Consider the following 22,731-nt stretch of genomic DNA (forward strand, 5'->3'; position numbering starts at 1 on the left):
AAAACCTAATTGAGGGGTGCAACTGGATTGTAATGGAAGAAGAGGAAAGGAAGAGGCAGAAAAGGGCAATTTACATCACATGAAGAGGCACAAAAACATATGATAGTATGGGGAAAGAAGGGAAGGAGATGAGCACTGTATGAGTTTCACCCTCATTGGTTTTGGTTCAAGGAGGGAATAACATACTCAGTTAAATATAGGAATCTGACATGAAGAGACACAAAAAGTTATTATAGTAGAGGGAAAGAAGGGAGGGAGAAGAGCATTGCTTGAGATTTACTCTCATCTGATTTGGTTCAAGGAGGGAATAACATACTTTGTTTAGGTACAGAAATCTAATGTGCCCTACAGTAGGCGGGGAAAGGGGAAAGAGAAGGGGGGAGAGGGTTAGAAGAGAAGGAAGTAGTAGTAAGGGAAAAGGGTAGCAAAAGGGAAGGGGGCTGTTAGGGAGGGAATATTGAGGGAGGCTATGGTCAAAAGCAAAACTTTTGACAAGGGGAAGGGACAAGGGAGAAATAAAAGCTTAAATGGGGGCGGGGAATAAGATGGAGAGAAAAGACACAGATAACAATCATAACTGTGAATGTGAAGTGGATGAACTCTCCCATAAAATGGAGGCAGATAGCAGAATAGATTAAAAACCATAATCCTACAATATGTTGTTTACAAGAAACACATTTAAAACAGGGGGATACACACAGGGTAAAGGTAAAAGGCTAGAGTAGAACATACTATGCTTCAGCTAAAGTAAAAAAGCAGAGGTAGCAATCCTAATCTCAGACAAAAAAAAAAAGCAAAAATAGATCTAATTAAAAGAGGTAAGGAAGAAAACTATATCCTGCTAAAAGGCACTATTGAAATGAAGGAATATAATTACTAAAAATATATGCATCAAGTAGTATAGCATCCAAATTCTTAGAGGAGAAATGATAGGAGTTAGAAGAAGTAATGGAAAGCAAAACTACTAGTGAGGGACCTCAACCTCCCCCTCTCTGAGCTTGATAAAATCTAACCTCAAAATAAACAAGAAATAAATTAAGGAGGGGGAAAGAATTTTAGAGAAGGTAGGTATGATAGATCTCTGGAGAAAACTGAATGAGGATAAAAAGGAATATACCTCCTCCTCAGTGGTACATGGCACTGACACAAAACTGACCATGTACTAGGGCATAAAAACCTCACAATCCAGTGCAGAAAGGCAGAAATAGTAAATGCATCTTTTTCAGATCATGATGCAATAAAAATTATATGTAAAAAAGGGCCATGGGAAGATAGACTAAAAACTAATTGGAAACTAAATAATCAAATCCTAAAGAATGAGTGGATAAATAAATAAAACAAATCACAGAAACTCAGTAACTTCATTCAAGAGAATGACAATAGTGACACAACATACCAAAACTTATGGAATGCAGAGAAAGCAGTTCTTAGGGAAAGTTTTATATCTCTCAATGCATAAATGAATAAAATAGAGAAAAAGGACATCAATAAATCCGGCATGCAACTAAAAAAGCTAGAAAAAGAACAAATTGAAAATCCCCAATTAAATACCAAATTAGAAATACTGAAAACCAAAGGAGAGATTAACAAAATTGAAATTAAGAAAACTATTAAATGAATAAATAAAACAAAGAGCTGGTTTTATAAAAAAAATTATAAAACTTTAGTCAATTTTATTAAAAAAGAAAATTAAATTACCAGTATCAAAAATAAAAAGGGTGAATTTACCCCCAAATGAAGAGGAAATTAAAACAATAATTAAGAATTAGTTTGCCCAATTATATGCCTATAAATTGAAAATCTTAGTGAAATGTAAGAATACTTACAAAAATATAAATTCCCAGATAAACAGAAGAGGAAGTAAAATACTTAACCCCATCTCCAAAAAAGAAATTGAACAAGCCTCAATGAACTCCCTAGGAAAAAATCTCCAAGGCCAAGGGATTAACAAGCAAATTCTATCAAATATTTAAAGAACAATTAACTCCAATACTTTAGAGACTATATGGGAAAAGTGAGGGAGTCCTACCAAATTCTTTTTATGATACAAATACAGTACTAATACCTAAGTCAGGAAGAGCCAAAATAGCGAAAGAAAATTATAGACCAATTTCCCTAATATAGATGCAAAAAATTTAAATAAAATATTAGCAGAAAGATTACAGCAACTTATCATGAGAATAATACATTTTGATCAGGTAGGATTTTTTCCAGGAATGCAAGGCTATATCAATATTAGAAAAAACTATCAGCGTAACAGATCATCATCAACAACAAAACTAGTAAAACGATAAGCATCTATCTAAAACCATCAGCAAGTATTATATGTAATGCAGATAAGCTAGAAGCATTTCCAATAAGATTGGGGGGAGGTGAAACAAGGATGTCCACTATCACCCCTCTTATTCAATTTGGTACTAGAAATGTTAGCTATAGCAATTAGAGAAGAAAAAGAAATTCAAGCAATTAGAATAGGCAAAGAAGAGACTAAATAAAAAACTACTTGAAATAATAAATAACTTTAGCAAAGTTGCAGGATATAAAGTAAACCTACATAAATCCTCGGCATTCCTATATATTTCTAATGAAGCCCAACAGCAAGAAATAGAAAGAAAAATTCCATTTAAAGTTACTGTAGACATTATAGAATATTAGGGAGTCTACCTGTCAAAACAAACACAGGCACTATATAAACACAATTACACAACACTTTTCATACAAATAAAGTCAGATCTATATAACTGGAAAAACATCAGCTACTCATGGTTAGGCCAAGCTAATATAATAAAAATGACAATTTCCCTAAATTAATTTATCTATTTGGTGCCATACCAATCAAACAACCAAATAATTATTTTATAGAGCTAGAAAAAAATAATAACAAAATTCAACTGGAATGGGGAGGCTAAGTGGCGCAGTAAATAGAGCACAGGCCTGGAGTCAGGAGGACCTGAGTTCAAATCCCATTTCAGACACTTAACACTTACTAGCTATGTGACCTTGGGCAAGTGTAGAGCCAATGCAATATTTACAGTGCCCATGATAACGACCGTGACTATAAGTATAACATGATGTTCGATCACAAAATATACCAAACTCTCCAGATAGATGACAGAACTGAAGCATTTATTTAGACACCAAAAAACCCAATCCCAAAACCAGTAAGCCAATTCCATTATAGTACCAAAGATATTCAGAAGCCATAATAATGCTGAGAGCCACAGACAGAATCCTTTAGCCTTCCCACAAACCAATACAAGATCAATATTCGCTCACAAACTTCTCTATCTCCTTAATAAGTGTCCTCTCTCTGCCACCATCTGGACAGCTCTGACCAGATTCCTGTGGGCTCTACTTCCCTTCAGCAAACTCCTCCCACAACAGGCTCCATGTGACTACCTTCAGCCTATTAGGGAACAGTTTACTTTCAAAGCAGGGGAGGTCTTCAAACTCCCACCTAGGTACATTACTGGACAGGGAAGATCTTCAAATTCCCAGTCCCATTACAGCAAGTTACTTAACCCCAAGTGCCCTGCCTTTCCCCATGCAAAAAAGAAGCAAAAAGAAAAAAATTTTTCTGAAAGAACAAAATGTCCAGAAAATCAAGGGAATTAATGAAAATAAATGCTAGGGAAGGTGGCCTTAGCCATAACAGATTTTAAACGGTATTATAAAACAGCAGTCATCAAAACTACTTGGCACTGGTTGAGAAAGAGTGGTGGGTCAGTGGAATTAGATTAAGTACACAAGTCACAGTAGTCAATGACTATAATAACCTACTGTTTGATAAAACCAGACTCCAGCTTCTGGGATAAGAACTCATTATTTAACAAAAACTGGGTACACTGAAAAGTTTTCATCAATGTAACCAAGATTAGAAGGGAAGCAGAAAAATGGATAAGAATTTTTACAACCAGTGTGTCTGATGAAGGCCCCATTTCTAAAATATACAGAGAACTGAGTCAAATTTATAAGAATACAAGTCATTCCCCAATTTATAAATGGTCAAAGGATATGAACAAGCAATTTTCAGAGGAAGAAATTAAAAATATCTATAAGCATATGAAAAATGCTCTAACTCACTACTGACTAGAGAAATGCAAATCAAAACAGCTCTGAGGTACCACATCACACTTATCAGATTGGCTAACATGACAAAACAGGAAAATGATAAATGCTGGAGAAAATGTAGGAAAATTGGAATATTAATGCATTGTTGATGGAGTTGTAAACTGATCTAACCATTCTGGAGAGCAATTTAGAACTATGCCCAAGGGGCTATAAAAATGTGCATACCATTTGACTTCTAGGGCTGTATCCCAAAGAAATCATACAAGTGGGAAAAGGACCCATATGTACAAAAATATTTATAGCAGCTCTTTTTGTGGTGGCAAAGAATTGGAAATCAAGGGAACGTACTGTAATTGGGGAATGGCTAAACATGATGTGGTGTATGAATGTAATGGAAGACTATTGTGCTATAAGAAATGAGGAGCAGACTTCATAATAACCTGGAGAGATTTATATGAAATGATGCTGAGTGACAGGAGCAGAACCAGGAGAACATTGTACACTATTACAGACACATTGTAGATGTTAGATGACTAACTCTGATGGACTAGCCTCTCCTCAGCAATGCAAGGTTATAAGAACTCCAAAAGACTCACAATGGAAAAAGTTATTCACATCCAGAGAAAGAATTAAGGGGTCTAAATGTAGATTGAAGCAAACTACTTGCTCTCTTTTTCGTTTTGTTTTGTTTCATCTTTCTTATTGTTCATTCCATCAGTTATAATTCTTCCTTAAAACATGACTAATTGGGGGCGGCCAGATGGCTCAGCGAGTAAGAGCACCGGCTCCAGTGTTGGGACGACCTGGAGATCAAATCCCAGGCTCAGACACTCAGCACCACACCCAGAAATAACTGGCCGTGTAACCTTGAGCAAGTTACTTAACCCTGATTGCTTAAAAAAAAAAAAAAACATGACTAATGTTTAATGTAAAAGTATATGTAGAACATATACTGGATTGCAAGCCACCATGGGGAGAAGGGAAGGAAAAGAAGGGGGAGAAAATTTGGAACTCAAAAACTTGTGGTATTGAATGTTGTAAACTAAAGGTAAATGTTTTTTTTTGGAGGGCAATTGGGGTTAAATGACTTGCCCAGGGTCACATGGCTAGTTTTTGTGTTAAGTGTCTGAGGCCGGATTTGAACTCAGGTTCTCCTGACTCCAGGGCGGGTGCTCTATACACTGCACCACCTAGCCTCCCCAAAGTAAAGAAATTTTTTAAAAAGAACAAGAAAATTAGAATTAACTAAATAGAAACTAATGACTTCATGAGACATCAGAAAATAGCAAAAAAGATGGAAAAAAGAGAAGTATAAGATATTTCAGAACAAAAAACCAGTGACTGAGAAAACAGATCAAGGAGATAAGTTAAGAATCACTGGACTACTTGAAAGTCATGAACAAAGCAGGGGACTAGACATCATTAAATAATTTTAAATTAAAAAAAAAACTATCCAGATTTCTAAGGAAAAGAGAATAAAGAAATAGAAAGAATTCATCAGTCATCTCCTAAAAGAAGTTCCAGCATGAAAACGCCTAGGAATATAACCAAAATTCAGAGTTCCCAGGTAAAACAAAACAAACAAAAAAAACCTCTGCAAACAGAAAGAAAGAACTCAGCTATCAAGGAGTCAGTGTCAGAATCACATAAGATACTGCAGCCACTAGTATAAAACAGCAGAGAGCTTGGAATATGGTATTCCAAAAGGATCAATGGATTTATAAGATTTACAAGTGAATTCTACAAACACTTAAAGAATAATTAAAGTATTATATAATCTTCTAGAAAAAAATAGGAAAAGAAAGGGTTCTACCAAATTCCCTTTATGATATAAATGGGGTCTTGAGACCTAAATCAGGGAAAGCTAGACACAGAAAGCTCAATAACCCCAATGAATATTAATAGGAAAATATAAATAAAATATTAACAAGGAGATTAAGGCAATATATTGCAAAGATGATACATGATGACCTCCAATGGTGTCATGCAATCAAATATAGGATCTACAAATACCTTCACATTAAATATTAGTCAAGTTGTAAAGAAGGATTATTACCAATGGAGTGAACAATGAGAAAGAAAAAACAAAAGAGAGAACAAGTAGTTTTCTTCAATCTGCAGTCAGACTCTGTAGTTCTTTCTCTGAATCAGGATATCCCCCTCCATCACGAGTCCCCTGGAGTTTCCCTACAACCCTGCATCGCCAAGATGATTCCAGTCCATCAGAGTCAGTCGTCACACATACGATGTGTCTGTAATTGTGCACCAAGTTCTCCTAGTTCTCTTTTCCTCACTCAGCATCAGTTTATATAAGTCTCTCCAAGTTATTATGGAGTCTGTCTGCTCTCATTTCTTATGGAACAATAGTATTCCATTACATTCATATACCACAACTTGATTAGGCATTCCCCAATTGATGGGCATCCCCTTGATTTCTATAGTCTAGTCATTCTGAACAGCAATTTGGTCCTGAATACAAAAAGTTATTAAACTGTGCATGTCCTATGATCTAGTGATACCACTACTACATCTATATTCCAAAGAGATCAAAGAAAAAGAAAAAGGTCCCATAAGTATAAAAATATTTGTAGCATCTCTTTTTGTGGTAGCAAAGAATTAGAAACTGAAGGCTGCCTATTAATTGGGGCAAGGTTGGACAAATTATGGTATACAAATCTGACAGAACTGTGCTATAAGAAATAATGAAGTAGATGGTTTCAGAGAAACCTGAGAAGATGCATATGAACTGATGCAAAGTAAAGCAAGCAGAAACAGGAAAACAATTTATATAATAATAACAATATTGTAAAGATAAACAACTTTAAAAGGCTTTGGAACTCTGATTAGCACAATGACCAATCCATAATTCCAGAAGACTTATGATAAAACATGCTACCCATTCATTTCCAGACAGAGAGATGATGTACTCAGAGTTCAGCCTGAGGCATATTTTTAAGAGGACATGGCTAATACAGGCACTGTTTTTCTTACTTTTTTAAACAGAGTAGGGGGCAGCTGGGAAAAGCAGATGAGAGAGAATACAGAGAAGAAAATAAAAAGAACAAAGGAAAGAAACAAAGGAAAAGAGAAGAAAAGGGGCTCTTTGAAAGCTAGAATAGACCAATCAAAAATCAAATGACTCCATGAAGCAGGAAGAAATACACAAACAAAATCAAAAAACTGAAGGAAAAAAATGGAAGAAAATATAAGATATCTGATATAAAAAAAATAACTGACTGGGAAAACAGAACAAGATAACATAATTTAAGAACCACTGGGCTCCTTGAAGATAATGATTTTTTTTTAAGTCTAGACAGTCTCTCTCAAAAAATCATAAATGAAAACTATCCAGATTTATTAGAACCTGAGAGCAAAGTGAACACAGAATACACCAATCACCCCCTGAATGAAACCCAAAAATGTTGCAAGTATGCAGAAAAAAAAAACAGTTCAAGCATCAAGGAATTACAGGATCACACAAGGCCTTAGAGCTTCTATTTCTAATATAATATTTCAAAAGGAAAAAGTTATAGGCTTACAACCAAGAACAACTTACTCTGCTAAACTGAGTATAATTCTACAAAGAAGAAAAAAATGGCCCATCACTGGAATAAAAGACTTTTCAAGCATTTCTGATGAAAAGATTAGACTGAGCAGAGATGAGCAGAAACTTGGAAGTTTAAACACAAAACTCCAGAGAAACCTAAAATGTTAAAAAAAAAAAATTATTAATAATATTGTACTAACATTCTAATGGAGAAAAAGAAACAAGTGTCCCTTCTGAACTAGAATATCTTTAAAGAGTACTAAGGAATTAAATAAGAAATAAAGATTCTGGGAAAAAGTTGATTCTGTTTTGAGGTTTTGTAGAGGAAACAGAGGGGAGGGGCAAAAGGAATACACTGGTTTAGAAAATGTAAGAAGGACGAACATGCTATTTTTCTTAACTGGTTGTTCATGAAAAGAATATACAAACATGGAGAAACGGGTAAGGAAAGTGGACATCATATGAACTTCACTCTTATCTGAAATGGACAGATGGTTTAATGCACAGTTTGTTATAGGATGACCTCAAACTCAACAGGGAAATAAGTGGGAATGGGAAAGTAGAGTTAAGAGAAAGAATAATACTGCAGAGGAATAATCAATCATAAGCAGAAAAAACACCTAAAAAACTTCTTGATCCTGAATGCATTAAAAAGAGGGGGAAAAGGAAAAGAACTAAGATTTAAGCAAGTGCCTTGGATTGTCTCTTAAACATGTGGGGAATGGCTGAATAAACTGTAGTATGTGAATGTAAAGGAATATTAACATAGCATAAAAAAGACACTTTCAGAGGATGCCAGTTAATATGAACATAGGCAGAGCGCAACAATTCATATAAGCACAGCAACACGGTATGAAACATAAGATATAAGAAAGCTGAGTAAGATATATGACACATACATAAGAATTCTGAGAAATGCAAATATCTAATGATATATGAAAAGAACTGATAATGAAACCTATCAGAACTGTGATACAAGGTAAAGAGCCATCATTTTTAGACATGGCAACTATGTGAATTCATTTTTAAATTATTATTCTTATTACAAGCTTTTTTTCTTCTTCATTTTTAATTGGGGAGGGAAATTAGCAATAGTAATGTCAGAAATAAGAAGGCCATTTTGAAAAATGCACAGAAGACAAATTAAATTCAGGAGGGAGCCCACAAAAGCGGACAGTTTTGAAAATTAACATGAATTTATCAGATACTTAAAATATGCCCATTCTGAAAGTCTTATTTAAAATATTTAAAGTCTTGATTCCATAGTGACAAAGAGGAATCTAAGTTACTATATACAGTAAAAAGATGATGCTTCTAAGGGTGTGGCTCTCAAAAAAAGCAGTGATCCCACACTGTAAGATATAATTAAGACTCGGGTAGATTGTGGATCACAGCGCCCATGGTGGTTATTCACCACCACTCCATCCAAAGAAGCTATCCTTTTAAAATATTTAGTCAAAGTCCATAAATTCCCTAAAGAATACAACCACTATAATAAAATGTCACAGAAATAGACACTGGTTGTTAGCATTGCATAAAATTATATTAAAGTACCATCTAATTTTATTACTTTTGTCTAGGCTTTTTCTCTTTTTTCTAGGTTTATATCCTTTTCTCAACTAATACTGTAGGACTATTACCTCTCTAGACCTAGACCCTATGCCTCTATTAATGCAGGCTAAATTTTCATTAGCTTTCCTCATACTGTTGACTTAATATGAGTTTACAATCTACTAAAATTCATATATCCTTTTTAATTATCAACTGTCACCTAGCAGCTGGTTAATCAAATATACATACATATACATACACACACAACATATACACACATATGTGTGTGCATGTGTAGAAATATATACACACACACAAGTGTGTATGTAGTATGGAATTTAAAGGATGGATAACAATTTAATATGTGATACGCTGTGACCCAGAAATACCACTTCTAAGACTATATCTGAAAGGATCATAAGTACAGGAAAAGGACCCACATGTACAAAAAATATTTATAGCAGCTCTTTTTGTGGTAGCCAAGAATTGGAAATTGAAGAGCCCTTATTATGCTATATACTATTATGCTATAAGAAATGATAAGCAGGTAGACTTCAGAAAAACCTGGAAAGACTTATATGAACTGATGTTGAGTGAAGTGAGCAGAACCAGGAGAATACCGTACACAGTAACAGCCACACTGTGCAATGACTAACTTTGACAGACATAGCTCTTCTCGGCAATGCAAGGATCTAAGACAACTCCAAAAGACTCATGATAGAAAATACTATCTACATCCAGAAAAAGAACTATGGAGTCTGAATTCAGATGGGAGCATACTATTTGCTCTCTCTTTATTTTTCCTTTCTCATGGTGCCTCCCATTCATTCTAATTCTTTACAACATGACTAATGTGAAAATGTGTTTAATAGGAATGTATATGTAGAGCCTATATCAGATTGCATGCTATCTTGGGGAGTGGGAAGGGAGGCAGAGAAAATTTAAAACCCAAAAGCTTATGGAACTGAATTTAAAATAATTTTTTTTAATTTAATAGTTGAAGAGAATAGTGAACATAATTCCAGGCATAAGGATTCACGTGAGCAGAGATATGGAGGGAGTACAGAACATTTTTTGTGCACAGCACAGTGCATATTTTGGGGAGAGAAAGTGGTCCAGTTTGGCTAGAGCATAGAGTGGTTAGAATGGAGAAATACATTAAGTCTGAAAAGTTAGGCTGCAAGATTCTAGGAGACTTTGAATACAAAGGAAAGGTGTTTAAAGTTTGCTTAGAAGAAACAGAAGTTACTAAATCTTCTGCTTTGACATAGTGTCAAGTTGTAGCTTTCTTCTTTTACCCCAAGTACACACACATACAATTAAGTGAAAAACAAAAGGAAGGGCAGTGGCTTTATTTCCATTTATACATTGGTGGAACTTAGTTACTATTAGCAATTTAATTAATTAAAAACATGAAAGAAGTTTCCTTTTCTTTGGCTGTTACCCTCATCTCCACCACCAACATCCCCTTTCAACTCAACCATGGACTCCACTCCTGCGATGCCCAGTTGCGATAGGGTGAGCTTTCGTCTTATCTTGATAGTAACCAGGCCTCTAAACTGCTTTCTAAGTATACTGCCACATCATGTAGCTAGGTGCTTACCCCATCCAGTTCTACCTATTACATGTTGTCTTACTCCATTAGAATGTAAGCTCATTAACAAAAGGATCATCTTACTTAAATTTGCATATCCAGTACTTAGTACAGGTTCTGGACATAAAAAGTTCTTAACAAATGCTTTCTCTGATATGGCATCTGTGAATAACAGCGAAATTAAAATATTACTGAAAATTGAAATTAAGAACTCAGGGTTTCAGAGATTTTGAAAAACAAGTATGAGCTCACATCCATTATATTGGTAAAGATGACAAAAATGATAAACAATGGCAGAACAGGAATAGACACACAAAAGAAATGTTAATGCACATGTGACTTGGAATTAAACTAAAAATCACTAAATTGTATATACTGTAACCTAGTAACACCATTACAAGGGATATATAATATGTAAACCTCACTGAAGTTAAAGAGAGAGGTAAATGTCACATAATAAAGTACTGTTAACAGCACTTTTGTTATCATGGCAATAGAACTGGAAGAAAAGCAGGTTGGTACCATCAAATGGGGAATGGATGAAGAAACTGTGTAATATTACTATCATGAAAATGCCAAATATGAAGAATTTGGAGAAACACGGAAAGACTTTATGAACTGATGCAGAGTAATGAGAATAATTTATGCCATGACTAAAATAGTAGTGAGGGACTTCAGAATTCTAATCCACGCATTAACCAATCATGACTTCGGAGGATATAATGGAAAAGGTTCCCTCATTCTTAGTGGCAAAACAACAGGGGTCAGTAGAATGTACAACAGGTACATTAGTATCTATTTGCAGACATGACCAATGTATCAATTTGTTTTGTATGATATTTGTTAAAAGGCAAAGATTGAAATGGCAGAAAAAGAATAACTGAGAAGCTACAGTGATGGGTTTTAAAAAGACCATCAATAAATCACCTGTAAATACCAACAAAATATTAAAGAAACATTTTGACACAATACTGTCAGTGTTGCATCATATGTAAACAGTTCAGCAAATATAAATACAGCAAACCTCCATCTTCTGGTTCTTTTTTATTTTACTTTTTTCTCAATTACATCAAAAATAATTTTTAACAACTGTTTTTCAAAATTTTGAATTCCAAATCCTTTCATTCCCTTCCCCCTCCCCCTCCTCAGGAAGGCAAACAATTTGCCTTAGATTGCTGTTGCTGTTCGGTCACGTCCAACTCTTTATGAGCCCATTTGTTGATTTGTTGGAAAAAATACTGAAGTAGATTGTCATTTCCTTCTCTAGCTCATTTTACTGATGAGGAAACTGAGGTAAACAGGGTGCAGTGACTTGCCCAATTCACAAAGTTAGTGTCTGAGGAAAGATTTGAACTCAGGAACAGGAATCTTCCTGACTTAAGGCCCTGTACTCTATTCACTTTGCCACCTTGCTGCCCTTGTATAGATTATATAGCAGCAAATCTTCATTAATTTGTACTCTTATTAACTGAAACCCTGAAAAATTCCTATCAAGTGAGACTGAAATTTATTTCTGTACTTCTTAAGAGCTTGCTAAAAAAATCACTAAAAGATTTTAGCAAAATGTTCAATTTACTGAATAGAAGTATTGCGGCATTTTAATTGTTTATAAGAGTGCAATTATATACTAATTAGAAATAATTCTGGCTCATGCACCCAAATTCTAGTGTAAATGGCCAAAACAAGAGAAGACTACACTACTGAAAGGAGCCAGATAATTGCTCCATCCTCTGCTTATTTTGGCTATAAATACTTGGTTTAAAGAGCCAGAAAATCTTAACTGGAAGGATACAGGGCACACATTTGTAACATTCATCTTGAATGCTGGCAATTCTTTGCTCTCCTTTATATTCTTACAGCATTTTATTAAAATTTAAACCATAACATTTTAAAATAAGTTGCTCTATATAACCTAAAATCATTTTTTCCATACAACACATATACTTAGACTCAAATACGTTCTGATTTTTTTAATCCCTTTGGTGAATATAGGATTAACATGTGACTTCTTAAATTACTGATTATACTTATGAAAGGACACAATATCTTGCTTAACCTGAATACTTATTTTTTCCATTCATAAAAGTACATAGAAAACAGTACAATTTTGGACAAAAATGCTGTAGCCCTGCCTATAACAATATTTTTAAAAGAAAAACTGTTAAGGAGAAACAAATATCAGTATAATCATATAAATATAAACTCAAGTTTGATTTTTTAAAAACATTTAAAAAATTTTTTCCCTCCAAATTAAAATGTTTTAATGACTTCTCAGTTCTGTAGAAAGACATTAAGGGATAATCTGAAAGAAAATCACAGGTCACTACAACCATAACTGAAACCTACTACGGAAGTTTATAATGGAGGAAGAGTAAGGTGACAAAGATGACAACTATGTAACACAGCATCCAAATAAAAGCTATATGCAGTAATTAAACAAGAAACATTTTGACCTACAGAAAAAAAAAACCTATACAAAAGGTGGTTTTTAAATGTTTTATATAACAAAATAAGTAGTTTATTAGATAACTGGATGTAAAAAAAAAAAATCAGTAAAAGCATGTAATGGTGCACAGTGAAAATATCATTAATTGGTGAGACTCTACAGTCCTTGTAAAAGCTTCCATATGAGCTCAGATATACTATAAAATTTCTTCAGTACTGAAGTTTTATAACATCTGTATAAATCTCTTATGTGGTGCTGTAAAATCAATGCCATTTTCAAGACTGGTTCTAGAGTGGATACGTTAGAGAACTCTGGCTCATGCTAGCGAATAAATAACTCATCAAATTTACTGCTCTTTAAAAATGCAAAGAAAACAACCTTTAGCATGTAACACAATTCCAATTTATTTAAAATAATGGCAAAAACTTCTTCTCATTGGTGAGGTGAAAGAGCAGTGGGTATAGATTATTGTACATGCTCTCAGGTGTGGCATGTGTAGATGGTTTTGTTGAACTGTTTTTTTTTTTTTTAACAAGGGAAGGCTCTCTATTGGGGGGGGCATATTCAGAAACTAGTGGGATGTAAAAACAAAAGACATCAATAAAATTTCAAAAAGGGATGAAATAAACCAAATATTTAATGAACAATTAATGTGTTTTATAAATACAATCAAGCACTTAACTTTCTTAAAAAAAATAAAAGAATATGTAACGAAGAGTTCCATATAAAGATAGTTAGGATGGGTCTAGTCAAATGAGAATCACAGGTATGTTTTCAATAACGTAATATTTAATATACAAAGACTACAGAAATTAAAATGTCTTCTGAAAAATAATATTTTTTCTTATCTAGCATGCTGACCACTTAAAAGTGATTCTGAAGGAAGTTAAAGTTTACCAAAAGCAAATCATACAGGTGAAAATTACCAAAGAGCTGAATGGAGTTCTAAAGCCCTGGTTTATATTTTGGCATTGAAGCACATCTTAAATATTAAGTGAAGAAAGAGTATCAGAATAAGCCCAAAATATGAAGGCCAACTTACTTCATTCACATAGTTAATTTACTGGCACTACCACCCATCACCACGAATTCTTTCAGATCATACTTTTAATGTTAAAACCAATGTGTTAAATAAAATAAATCTTGTTGCTATCAAACAATCTTCCCCCCCCAACCCCACAGAATGAGGATAAACTAGGTCAAAGAAGGGAATAACAATCTTGAAATTTCATTCATCTTTAATACTTATTTTAAAAATAGTTCTTACCTCAACAGGATTATTTAAAGTTTTTCTTTCGTTACATTCTCCTTAGCACATCTATTACAAACCTGAAAAAAAAAGTAAGAAGAATCACCAAAAGAACTGCAAATTAAGATTTGCAAAGTCCACTTTAAGGTAAGATACAGCCTTACTAATCATTCTTTAATGTTTGTGTAACTGAAGGAAGCTCAAAGCAAAAGTGTTTTTCAAAGCAATTTTGCCATTTACATGCTCAAAAGCTCACAGGGACGGCCAGGTAGCACAGCAAGTAAGAGCACTGGCCCCAGTGTCAGGATGACCTGGGGATCGAATCCGGGCTCAGACACTTAGTACCCACCCAGAAACACCTGGCCGTGTAACCTTGAGCAAGTTATTTAACCCCAACTGCTTAGGGGCAGCCAGGTGGCTCAGAGAGTAAGAGCACTGGCCCCAGTGTCAGGATGACCTGGGGATTGAATCTGGGCTCAGATACTTAGCACCACATCCAGAAATAACTGGCCATGTAACCTTGAGCAAGTTACTTAACCCCAATTGCTTAAAAAAAAAAAAGTTCACAAAGAAACACAATTATCATTCTTTCAACATATAAGACACACCTTGGGTCAAATAAAATATTACTAGTTAAAACATTAACTGGTTAAATATTGATAAATTAATTAGTAAAACACTAACTAGTTAAAACACAAAAGGTAAGTTGGACTTCCAAATTGAAATTTTGACCTTACAACTAAGCCACACCACAGAAATTCTCATTCTCACACTTGTGATTTTTTGAAGATTCTTTTATTTATAAATGACCATATTCCTTGGTAATCAAATTGCATGTGTGTGTGTGTATGTATACATATATACATACACATATTTATATTCCAGGAGTGGTAATAAGGAGTCATTGACAAAATTCTTCATCTGTAGAGTTAGACTAAATAACTCCTAAAGTCCCTTTCAGCTCTATTATGATTCTATTAAATATATTTTAGAAAGATTGAATATATAATTTTTAAAATATACAGCTAACAACATTGCACAGTGAAGAGAGAATTGGCCTTGCAGTCAGGAAGACCTGGTTTCAAGTCTAGCCTATATTCTGTTACCCTACACAAATCACTTAACCTCTTACTGCTCTAGGGAACTCTTTAAGACTATAAGTTGCAGAGAACCTGCATTAGTAGAGGGAGTTTCCTGATGGGGAGTTCCTTAGATTAATGAAATCTATCAACAGGCAGTCACATCATGAGACTTATGTGAAAACCAGGTTTATTACAAGAGAAATGAAAATGCATATGTAAACCAAGGAGTCCAGTCCTTACAGAAGTTTTCATATTTATGACAGTACAACAAAAGCAGGAGGAGAAAACAGGACGGGGCATGGAAGAGGAGGCAGGCACAGGAAAGGAGAAGGACAAAATGACTCCAGCAGGAAGGAGAAAGGAAGGGGCAAAAGCCTTTTGGGAACTGCTAGACTATGAGGATAGAAGGGTCCACTTATCTGCAGAGGACTCCAGCTGCACAAGCATTTTGTCAGCCTGCCACAGACTAGCTGGTGCCTATCTTGCCTCCCAAGGACACATAGGGAACCAAATTGGGGTGCAAACAATAAATTATGTTGCCTGGGGGAGAGGGGAGCCCCTTGTCCTTGACACATTCAGGGTCTTCTGCATGCTCTGGGTTCAGTGTCTAGAAAATATGACAACTCAAAAAGACAAGTTTAGGGGGCCCCTTAACAGCCTTCAACAATTCCTAGGTCTTTGTAGTCACCATCCAACTAGCTGGCATTGAAAATCAGTTTTCAGGGGTGGCCAGGTAGCACAGTAAGAGCACCGGCTCCGGTGTCAGGATGACCTGGGGATCGAATCCAGGCTCAGACACTTAGCACCCACCCGGAAACACCTGGCCGTGTAACCTTGAGCAAGTTACTTAACCCCAATTGCTTAGGGGCAGCCAGGTAGCACAGCGAGTAAGAGCACCAGCTCCAGTGTCAGGATGACCTGGGGATCGAATCCGGGCTCAGACACTTAGCACCCACCCGGAAACACCTGGCCGTGAAACCTCGAACAAGTTACTTAACCCCCAATGCTTTAAAAAAAAAAAAATCAGTTTTTAAACATATCAGAGACTTCTCTGAAGCAAGTATGGTATGCCACAGAGGCTGAGTGCTACTGCCCTAACCCTTCATTCTTCAGGTACTTTATCTACTCCTCTCCTCAGAGCCTTTGCTCAGGTTGTCCTCCATGACTTTATGAAGCCTTTCCCATTGGTTAGTGTTCCACTTCCAAATAACTATGTGTGTAACAAGTGAACAAATTGTACCACCCTAGTAGAATGGAAGATCCTTGATGGCAGAGACTATTTCACTATTGTATTTGTAACCCCAGCAATCAGCAGTGCCTGGTACAAAGTAGGTGCTTAATAAATGTTTACTGATTCGCATGAATGAGGAAATCATAACAGCAGTGAGTGGGTATTCTTCAGACTGCTATGCCAGTCTAGCCACTACTTATAATTTCTATCTCTTTAGATAGAAAGCTATGTGATCAGTTCTCTTATTTGAACTTCACAAAGTGACTTCGCAAACTCCAGTGGCTCCCTAAGATGTCTAGTGCCAAACACAAATTCCTGTTTTGCATTTAACGCCCTTAATAATCTGTCCCCAACCTACCTTTTGAATCTCATTATATAATATTCCCCTTCACACAACTCCCAAGTAACATGGTCTTACTGCTCCTTAGTCATGGCATTTCTTTTCTAGCCTTTACACTGGCTTTCCCTGAAGATTGGATCACAATCCCATCTCACCTGCTTTATTTCCTTAAAGACTCAACGCAGAAATTACCTCTATGTGAATCTTTTCCCAATTCCTCCAGCTACTAGGACCTCTCCTTGCTCCAAAATCACAGTGTATATGTTTTGTATATAAGTAGATATCTTTGTATCTACAAATCACACTGCTTCACATTTGTCTTTATGTCTCCAGCACTGTGCCAAGTACAGGTAGGTGCTTAATAACCGATTCATTTTGTGGATGTAAATTAACAGCATGCTATTTAGAAAAAATCACGCTGGCACTCCAAAGATTCCAACTCAGATAAAATGTAGAACTATGGCTAGGACAGATGTGAAAAGGTAGAAGTTGGGATATATGTAGTTAAAAAAACTTTCCTTCTGCATCTCTACGTTAACCTTTATAGCGAGAATTTTATTTGGTATTAATATTGATAACCTCTTCCTTAAATGGGTTAGGATCTCATTCATTGTAGTTCATACTTAGTCTAATTCTGGCTCTACCACTAATCTTAACTTTGATTTCTATCAGCTGTATAATAAAGGACTAGGATTACATGATCTTTAAGGGACTTTCCAGTTCTGAAATTGTATCATTTGTACCTTCTTCTCCCTTCCAAATATGTATCTTTTATCGTTGGTGGGTTAAGTAGCATTAAGCAAAGGAATATCTAGTAATTCGGGTTTAGGGTACATGTAAGCTTCATTAAAATTATTTACAAGCAGTACTAGAATAAAAATGAAACCAGAAGCTGAAGCACCTTACACACAGGTTTATTGACTGCAAAGAAGACCACAAAACCTCCTCTGAATTATGTGCTTCTGACAGATTAAAAACAAAACACCTGGTTCTTAGTACATAGGAAAGAATGCTCAGAAGAATTAGATTCAAATTCTGGCTCTGCCACTTACTCCCTCTATGCCCTTGGGCAAAACACCTAATGTTTCCAGGTCTAAATTTCCTCATCTGCAAGTTAGGTCCAAGGAGCTAACTTTCCAGCTCTAAATCTATGACCTATGGTTTTCATTTAAAAAAAAAAAAAAAAAAAAAAAGGAACTGTGAATCACTAAATACAAGTTTTGAAAATGGTCTACAAATAGCAAGACAAGTATCCTTCTAAAAATATGTACATTTATTAATGTCCTGGAGGTCTCTGGATTTTTAAAAATTAAAAAAAAATTTAACTTATCTACATAATTTACTAGTTTTACCCCAAAACATATTAGCTACACGTTTCTTCTATGAAGTTAATAAGTATTTTATTTTCTTCTGAAAATTTTCCAAAATGGTTCATATATCTACAAACACTGAAAACAACTGTTTAATAGATATAAGGGAGGAAAAATATTACAGGAAACCTTCAGAACACTAAGATCTATTTCAGGTGCCATGGTCTGTAAATATTATATATCTACACAAAAGAAATGTGTTTTGGGCAGTTTCTCTTCTATATACCTGGATATACTCACTGAAATATTGTGGAAACTACACAGAAAGTAAAGTTACCCATACCTCCCAGCTTGATGTCTGTCCTATCCTTTTATCAGTGCTGTGATTACTTTCACAAAATTATCATTTGATAAATGTTTTAACTGGCATAAGTAGAAGTAGTAATATGACACTAATGCCCTCCCTTCCCTCTAACTGAATGGTACTGGCTAGCTAGAAGTAATGGAAATAAATGGCTCTCAACTTTCCAACTGAAAAGTACTCAATTTATCTGTACATTAACTACTTAAAAATATCTATATTGGCAACAATATAGATACAAAAAGTATCAAGGTAATGAACAATAAACAAACATCCTCAAGCAAGTAGCAACTTACTGTGTTTCAAAAACAGAAACTTTCCAACTTAGATTTAAATATTTAAATTCCATAAATATCACCATCATCAGAACTTGTTTAATTTACCTTTTATTTTTTTATTTTTCCCCATCAACAAAGCCAGGAAAGACTAAAGAACTTTAATTTGTTGCATTCACTAGGGCACAATCTTTAAAATATGCAATTGCATCAATCTGGATTTTAACCTGACAATTTAAATTTTATATTCTGGTTCTTTCCTTGCTCTATCTCCAATCACTTAAGTGTCAAAATACTTAACATCAATTAACGAATGGGTTTCCACTAAGTCAAACGCTATAGGAGATAACTTTCCAGTCTCTACGGTAGATACCAGTACACATTTTGTCAATGTACAAAAATGGGCCTTTTCTAAGTCTGCCCCATGGAGGCAACAGAAAAGGAGTCCATAAACAATTTTTGAATATTTATGTGAGCCTTTTGATCATGGTGATTTTTTTTTTAAATTACTCTTAAGAAGCCAGTTCAATTCTCTTCTGTTGTCCCCTAACTAAAAGAGAACATATAATTGAGGTAAAGGTTATTCAAAAGATAGGAAAAAAGCTGGCAAATTTTTCAAATTCATTTGCTGGGGGCTTCTGTAGAATTCCACTTTATAGCCTCCCTTCCTCCAAGTCCCAGGCATCAAAATCACCAACAATTCTCTACAAGTCTCCTCCACTTACTTCTACTTAATCTCCCCGGTAAGTGCCCCATGGGGGGCGGGTGGTTAGGGCGGAAGGCAAGGAAAGCCAATATTGGTATGATTTTAGCTGTATTTCAAAGAACCTAGGTCAGATAAAAGAAGCCGCTTTCAGACCCTGGTTGCTTGTTGAGGACAAGTGAACTAACTACCTGTGAGCAAGCAACCTGGACATAATCCTGTGCAGCTGCTACCCGTCCTGCCCAGAGTCAATTCTCCGTAGTGCAACGGATGAAATGACCGCGAGCATTGCCCATAAAGTTAATAGTTATGACCGTAATAACGCTTGATCCAGGATGGCCTTGGAGCCAGAAAGACCTGTGTTCAACTCCACTTCAAGCCACAGTGTGACTTGGTAACTTAAGACTCCATAGAAAAATAGGTGTGTGTGTGTGTTTGCAAATGCACATATAATAAATACACACAAATGTTGCAGGGAAGGTGCCGACCTGCACTGGAAGAGGGAGTTTCCTCACCAAGGAGTTCCCTGTGCCAGTGAAATCTTACGTCCGAGTCCGCATCTCCGACAATATTAAGGCCGCCGTGAGTCACTGACCAGAGAAGTTTCTGACCCTCACCGAGCTGGTTTAAGGTTTAAGGTGGCTGGGGGGCTGCCCCGTTGCTGGGAGCCCCCCTTCCCCCCCTTCAGACGGGGTGTCGGCAGCACCCAGGCACTGAAGGGGAAGGCCCGGGCCCCGGGGCGCGGGGTGCAAGAGGAGGGGGGATGCTGGGGGCAGCGCCCCGTCTCAGGGTCCCGCAGACACCGAGGGAGGGAGGAAAAGAGGGAGAAACGGAAGGAGGGAGGGGACCCGAGTGGGGGCGGAGGGCGGCCCCGCCACGAGGGAAGCGGAGCAATTGTCCCCCCACACACGCCCACGCCTACACCCCTCCCCCGGCGCCCCCTAGGCCACGGACCGCGAGAACCCCCGCGCACCTCCCGCGCCGCGCCGCTCGCCCCCTCCCCAGCCTTTCGCCGCCACCGCCGCCTCCAACTCACCTCCCCGGCCACCCCCGGCCGACGCCGCCGTCGCCGCCGCGGGATCTCGCGAGACTTCCCCCCTCCTCCCTCCGCTGCCTCCCGGGTCTCCCATCGGCCCCCCCCCGCCTTCCCCCAGGCCCAGCTGAGGCGTCCCCGGCGTAGTGGGCGGCACCCGGGACTTCTCGCCGCCCGCGGTCCTCCACCGTGTATGGCCCAGGGGGCAGAGTCCACGCACCGACCCCACACCCACAGACAGTTTTCCTTCTCTAATGACCCTTCCTCTCCTTCCCTGCCCCCAGGGTTTTGCCTCCACTGCCTCCCTCCCTCTTCCTTCTTTACATCCCAGTGGCCACGGGTCATCATCTCCCTGCCCACCCACCCGCAACTCACGAGAAAGTGGGAGCGCAGGTGCACGCGGTGTGGGGTTTGCCCGCCCCCTTTCGCCGTTTGCCCCGCCCTGGGGGGGGGGGCGGAGGCAGCTGGGTGGGGGCGATAGGTGCGTGGGTGTAGCTGTAAAGCTCGGGATTCTAAGAGAGCGTGAGAAGGTGTGATCACCTGGGTGCGGGATGCCCACACCTGTGTCCCACCGCAGAGGTTCTTCACCTGGAGTCCGCGCACCGAGCGTGGACGGAAAAAGATACATTCTTGTTTTCACCAAACTCTAAGTGAAATGTAGCATTTCCTTCAATTGTTTAAAAACGTGTTTCTGAGAAGAATCTGCAAGCTTTACTTTCCTACTGTCAAAAGGGATTCATGACAAAAATGTTAAGATTGAGAGCTCCTTCCCTACCGACTTTAAGGACTGATAGAATACTAACAGAGCTGCGGATACATTGCTCAGTCACTTCTCACTCCACCATTAGCACAAATAAAATATGCGACGGATTTAACCTTGATTTAAATCCTAAATTTCCATGCATAGGTCTTTCTTCTTGATTGCTTTCCATAAGCATTCAATATGGGACCTTATAGGAGAGTTTTTCCATTCCCCTTTCTCAGAACAAGACTGCCCCTGCACCTAAAACATCTGAGCCAAACAAATAGTCCTTGATTTTAATGTAACATCTCCTTTCATTATTAGCTGTTGCAGAAATTACCCCTTTCCACAGAATCAGGAAATATACTTAATATATAATAATTATATAATAATAATAATAATAATACTTAATATATGCTAGCTGTTACCTAGAAGAACTGAACATTCTAAGTAAATGAAGTCTTTGCTTTTTCTCAGAGTTTAGCTCGCAGATTACTGTGACCTTCCCTCCCAAGTTACCAGAATGTTCTTTTAGTTTTTTGATGTTCTTTTAATATACTTTTAATAAATGAAAATGTTCATCATAGATTTATAATTTAATTCAATTCAAGGAGCATTAAATACCAATTCTAGACATAAGGCTAGATGTCAGCAAATTTTATGTGTCATTAACTTCATGAAGTTTATAGTTTAATTAGGGGCTATGATCAGTACACAGATAATCACAATGCAAAATATGCATTTAGACAGGTGCAAAATAAAGGGGTTTGTGAGACTAAAGGTACCCACTAAAACATTAACTAAAAGGATCAGGAAAGATTTTATGGAGGTGACAAATTGATTTGGATAGAAATTCAACAAACAAAAAGATGATTGGAAGACATTCCAGATACAGGGAAAATGCAAATAATGGTAGGAAAGCTTGGCAGTGCTTTTTTAACTATGGGTCTCAACCCCACATGGGGTTGCATAACTGAATATGGGGGTCATGAAAAATTTGGCAACAGTAAAAGGTTTCTGAATGTGCAACGACCAAAAATTAATTAAAAATCAAACAGGTAATGAATCTGAAGTGTTTCTGGCAGCCCTTGCCCATGTTGCATTTGAGCAACTGTCACCACAGCCTTAGTTCTGAACACACAATATATGCACTGCCAGAAACATTGCAGTGTTTTTACTGTACATACAAAAGCATT

The 22,731-nt window shown here is 36.9% G+C and overlaps 1 protein-coding gene across 14 annotated transcripts in view; it reads right to left on the reverse strand.

The window, feature by feature from the left end:
- MRTFB (myocardin related transcription factor B) overlaps window positions 1–21,241 on the reverse strand; it is a 297,682-nt gene extending 276,441 nt beyond the window's left edge. For 6 of the 14 annotated variants that reach the window (XM_069086102.1, XM_069086111.1, XM_069086112.1 and 3 more), the window contains exons 1-2: window positions 20,797–20,889; window positions 14,477–14,538 (exon numbers count right to left, since the gene is read on the reverse strand). The gene's annotated coding sequence lies outside the window, so the exon portion shown is untranslated. Of the gene's footprint in view, window positions 1–14,476; window positions 14,539–20,733; window positions 20,890–21,168 lie in introns of those variants that run through there. The other 8 variants (XM_069086078.1, XM_069086082.1, XM_069086103.1 and 5 more) reach the window with 5 other exon arrangements.
- Window positions 21,242–22,731: the final 1,490 nt, after the last annotated feature.

The sequence above is a fragment of the Petaurus breviceps genome, unplaced genomic scaffold, assembly GCF_028583685.1.
Source record: "Petaurus breviceps papuanus isolate PSGF00001 unplaced genomic scaffold, PetGlider_PUasm1.0 118, whole genome shotgun sequence".
In the NCBI taxonomy this organism is placed as follows: Eukaryota; Metazoa; Chordata; class Mammalia; order Diprotodontia; family Petauridae; genus Petaurus; species Petaurus breviceps.